The sequence below is a fragment of the Chaetura pelagica genome, unplaced genomic scaffold, assembly GCF_000747805.2.
Source record: "Chaetura pelagica isolate M959 unplaced genomic scaffold, ChaPel_1.0 scaffold486, whole genome shotgun sequence".
Lineage (NCBI taxonomy): Eukaryota > Metazoa > Chordata > Aves > Apodiformes > Apodidae > Chaetura > Chaetura pelagica.
This window is the reverse complement of record NW_009953658.1, coordinates 35,868-41,346: the sequence shown is the minus strand read 5'-3', so window position 1 is coordinate 41,346 and position 5,479 is coordinate 35,868. Positions and strand designations below refer to the sequence as shown.

The window sequence follows — 5,479 nt, the reverse complement described above, 5'->3', positions numbered from 1 at the left end:
AGGGAGCGAGACCCCTCGTGCGGGACCGAGCAGCCCGGGCTGGTCTGGGTGTTTCCGCTTGTGCGTTCTTAAAGAAGAAAGCTCAGAAGCTATTCTAGAAGTGTTACGTTGACAGGGACGGGCCGAGCGTTCATTCTGCTGTGGCTGTTCTGGTTTAGCTTCCAGGTAGAAGTCTTTCTCTAAAACCAAAAATGACTTCTCCTGCTGCCTGGATTTAGGGCAGATCAAGAGTTGTGTCCTTGTGGTTTTGAATCCACTGCTCTGCACCTAGTAGAGCACTACAGATAAACTATGAAATTACATAGTTATTTGTAAATTTCCACTACTTGAATTGGATACTTACCTAACTACACGCCAGCTCAAAATGAGTTGTTTTATGTGCAATAAACATAGAGGTGACTTGAGGTGCAATGTAAATTTTCAAAATGACCGAGGAAATAATTCATAGGCCAGAAAAGGAAACAGTACAGGGACCATTTGTGGCTGGTTTTTTTGTTGTTTGATGTAAGACCTAGTATTTTAACACCGTTCCGTGTTTTCAGCAGTGGTTTAAATGTATTTTTGCTGCTGTTAACAACAGTACTCTTACTTCATTCCCTACCCTTCACATTTTAGGAGAAATAGATACAAGGTTCTCCTAAATCATCATTTATGCAACTACAGAATCTTGGTGCTGCTGAAGTTCCTGTAGTTAATGAGCTCAGCAAAGTGTAAAGTAGCACTGGTTCTTTCACAAATGCCTTGTTCTAGCACCTTGGATAAATATATCAACAAATAGGCAAATATATTGAGAAGATGAGTAGAGACTCAAGAAATTATAGTCTGGGGTGGGGGAAGATGATAAAGCAACAGCTCTTAGGACTGCATTTCAGTCTTCACGTGGTGAAGCTGGAATAGTTAGCATGAGGATTTTCAGACAATTTGAAATGGATGTTAACGGAGACTGGACAAGACCTGCACTGCCTTCTGCAAATCATAATAGAAAACAAAGCTCAGTGGTGTCATATATTTTATGTTTATCAGCTGATGAACTCGCATAAAAATGAGATGTGAACCTTCTAAAGAGGAGCCTTGTTAATTTTTTGAAGAAGGTCTGTTTTAAGATGAGATGCCTAACTCAGGCATGGGAACATGTATCATGTTTTGTTGTAGGCACTAAAGAGCGTTTTACAAGTGTCAGGGAATTCTGAAAAATGCTTGGTAAAACCTTGTTCCAGTTACACAACTGCACTGTCTTCTCAACAAATGAACATATCTCTGAAGGAAGAGAATCTCAATTCTTTCAGCAGAAAATTTACATTAAACCTACCTTTCCTATTTTTTTTTTTTTCTTTTTTTCATGAAAGGGATTATGGCACTTTGCCAGAATTTTTTAATAGAAATCCACTTGCAAGAAAATATTTTAATGCTGTTGCAGCTAACCTGTTTATCTTGCACAATTATGGTGAACAATGCCATAGCCAGTATTCACCTCAGCACATGAAAATACCAGAGGTATTTTGCTGGGAAAAAGTATTGGGTTTTTTTCCTCACCCCACACCACCCCCTTTTTAAAATTGGGAAAAAACAATTAAACCTAGTACATGTACCTTATCTAGCAAATGTGATCTACAGTAGTATTGGCCAGGAGGTCCTAATGTCTGGACTATATTCAAGGAAGTCAGATCAAGAAGCTGAACACACTTCTTGCAGCTGGAATTTGATCTGTTATGTATATTCACATGCTCCTTAAAATGCTGTAAAGGGCAGCTCCATCACCTGCACAGTAGTTCAAAGGTTTCCTGGGAATATCCCATTGATTTTGCAGTGTTCTTGGGTAGGCATATCCCTGCTGATGTGTGCTGTTGTCCTTTTGGGGGTTTTATTTGGCAAAGGCAGATACGAGCAGGCTTCAGCTGGTGCTGGCTTCTTGCTGCTTGTACTCAGCTGCTTTCTCCTGTGCGACTGCCTGAGATGTGACTGCAGCAATGCTGGTCCACTGCATGTGCTGCTTCCCAGAAAAGAACAAACAGGGATTAATCAATGCACATTTATATGTGGCACATGGAAAGTAAGCCTGACGTGACTAGATGCATGTGAGGTGGTCAGGATAGGTAAAGATCAGGGTTCAGCTGTTTCTGCTGTAGAATTCCTTTGGTCTTTTAGTTTTCTGTGCATGAGCCTGAGGGTAAGAGGCACATACAGCAACAATCCGTAGGCTGGTGCAGAATTTTCATAAAGGCCCTATTCAGCCGGTAGAAATCGGTTTGTGTTCTCTGGCTTAAGATTCTGAGTGTTGTTAAAATAAAACTGTGTGGCTCTGCTTGAGCTTTTAGGTTCTTTTTTCCAAACCCTGCCTTAGTATCTTATAGTAATAAACTCTTACTGTTTTATAATCACATTGTGTAACTGGCACTTTTATACAAAAGCAACTATAGCAATACCGTTTTCTAATGGAAAAGCAAAACTCCTTTGAAATGAAAAGCTGAAATGTGTGCTTATTTTTTATTGTTTGCATGACTGTATTCCTGCTTTGAGGTCTTTCTGCATTTAGTTTGCTAAACTATACTTAGTTTTTAAATACACAAAAGATTTATGTCTAATTTTAGATCTATTGTTGCACAGGATTTCTGGCCATTACAAACCAGTTGCATCATATCAACATTGACTTGCTGGGTTGGTGGCTTTGTGAACGTCAGTTACCTTCAGGAGGTCTCAGTGGACGGCCAGAGAAGGTACAAGGTGGCTTCTTCTATTTGTTCAAACTGCAATAGACATTACTTTCTCTAAAACTGAAGGACTTCTGGAAAATGCCATTACTTCCATGAAACATTTGGTAAACTTATGAAAGAAGTTAGCCTTCCATTTTTATTTTTGTCACTAATGTTTGTCGTGCAGGCCTTAGCTGGTTTAGTTTGAGTCCTCAGTCTAGGAAGGAACTCACGCTGAAGGATGTCTTGCTGACCACTTGGACCATATTCTCTTGCATCGAGGCTTGAATATTTTCTGACACTGGGAAGGATCACTTCTGTAGGATTTGTACAAAAGTTACTATTTTATTAGATGTATATCCTGAGTGTAGTAGTGTTCTGTATCACACTAGGAAACTGTGTAAACTAGAATAATCTCCAGTACCAGTGGTGCAAACAGATAACCAACCAACAGATTTTAATTCCAAAAAATGAAAGTCATTAATAAGAAATTGTTTACTCCTGAAAAAGACACTGTTTTTTTAGCCTCTCCCACAGAAAGTTAAGGCTGTTTCAAAATCACATTCTTATGGTTTTGTTTCTTGAAGAAAGAAAGAGTTTTGAAAAAAAGACCTTCCCTTCACAAAAAAGGGAAGCCCTTGGGAAACAGACTGCACCCAGGAACTCTTTTCTCTTTACTCCAAAGAAACTCCTTAAATGTTTGGGATGTGTGGGGTTTTTGGGGGGTTGTGATATGCAAGCTCTAGAGTCCAGGGCAGGCTACATGTCTTCAACTTTCTTGGTGGATTTACCTGATCTAAATGAGTTTAAGTTTTACTGGGAATCCTTACACACCAGCTTTTGATCTGTGCCAGCCCAGCCCCTGAATTGTCTCACTGGCATTTGTCTAGTTGTGGGAGGAAGAAACTTCCATGATTGGCAGTTCTCTTGGTAGCAAAGATTCCATACAAATGAAAAAGCTGATGGACTTTGGAAACACACAAACTTCCTTTCTTCCCTCAGGTGGATCCATTTCACACCTTATTTGGAATAGCTGGACTATATTAGGAGAAGAACAAATGAAGGCTGTCAATCCTGTCTTTTATATGCCAGAAAAGTCCTTCATCCTTCGAAGAATAAATGTACAGCCTGAGCTTGCGAGCTAAGCCTTCGAGACAAAAGGTTGATGGTGCCCAGTTGCTTTGTTTTCACTAAGTGAAGTTATCTCATCTCTGAAGCAATTAACAGCCTGTTAAACACTACGAAACGTGTTTACATTACAAAAGTAAAGCAGTAGCTTTACTGTGGTCTTTGTTCCTGTGTAAACTGTATCAGAACGGCTGGTTCTTCTGAGTGTAACATGTTCTTTGGTTGTATATAAGATGTGTACAGACATTTATAATCTGTATCTAAATATATGGCCTTTTTTTTTTTTTATAATATTCAAGTCAAACTAATAATGTGAATGCTTAAGTTTTGTATCTGTGATATCAGCCATGCTAGTATCCTTCTTTACACAAGCATGTTTTGATGGTGGATCACACAATGCACTTTAAAAGAATATGAAAAAACACCCAAACAAAACTCTGCATAAGCCATGCACTTAATGCCACTTGTGTATTTAATTCTCCCTGTTCATGGTTGCCATCGCTTTTACGTACTGAGAAAGGAGCTGCTTCTTCTGACAGCAGTTGACACCAGTGAAAACAAAAATGACGGTTCCTTTAAGAATATAAATGTATTAATTTATTGATGGAGTCCCCTAGACAAAATTTCACTTATATTTGAAATAGGTATGTATACATACTCAAGGTACGTATAGTGGAAGTTGCTAATGCTAAGCATTCCAGAGAAGGTCTCTCTCTAGGACAGTGACTTGTAACTGAAAATGGAGTTGATCCTAAATGTGTTGCTGGGTTGAAATCCCTAATTTGTTGCTTTAAAGACAGTAATTGCCAACTCCTGATGATGGTGTAATTGAGCATAAAACTGTGGAAAATACTTGTTCTCTGAAGGATGAAGTCCTCTTTGTCTTCACAGAAGCTCTAAAATTGCCTCTTAATTTACATGCCACGCACCCCCTGGATGAGACTGAATAGTATTGCAGTTGAAATACACAGTAAAAGGTAGTTGTGAAGGGTAGGAAATATTTTATAATCTCTGTACTTATGCTTAAGCAAGCTGCAAAGTTGTTTTGAACACAGTTTTAAAAGCCAGCCCATGAGTTTTACCCTATTCTGTTAGTAGAGAGAAGCTAGAACTGGACAAAGTAACATCTGGGTAGGCTTTCACTTGTAGAGAATTTCAAAGAGAGAATGTGTGTGTGAGAGCTCAGGTGTTTCTAATGAATTTTTTAAGCCTTCTCTACTTAAGTGACCTAAAATCCCTGCTCTCTCCAGTTGCTGGATGAATCTGTTGGTCAAAGCCTGGAATTAATTTATTTTTTATGGCTTGGAGAGAAGTCACAGCAGGCTTTGTGTGGAGTGCAGGGAAAGGAGAGCACCGGTCAGGTTGTATCCAACAGTCAGCTCCAAGGAAAAGGTAAATGCATGTTTCTCATCCCAGCTGACCTTCGCAAGCGCCACTTCATCTCATCTCAGGAAGCCCTGCTCGGTACGTAGGAACTGACCATTTTTTCTGCGTTGAGTTGGCGAAATAGAACGATGTGCAGAATTTCTCGTGCAGCACCAGCTGGGGCACCCTGGGAGTTAGTTCTCAGGTGCTTCATTCCGCGCCTGACGGGAAGGAGCCAAGGGGAACGATTCTCGGGCACCGAACCCCGCGGGGCCGCGGGCCGGCTGGTGCGCATG

General features: G+C 40.1%; 1 protein-coding gene across 1 annotated transcript in view; it reads right to left on the bottom strand.

Annotated features, from left to right (window-relative positions):
• The window catches only part of LOC104391091 (aryl hydrocarbon receptor-like), an 18,799-nt gene that overhangs the window by 12,942 nt on the left and 378 nt on the right, over positions 1-5,479 (bottom strand). The gene's annotated exons all lie outside the window — the stretch shown is intronic.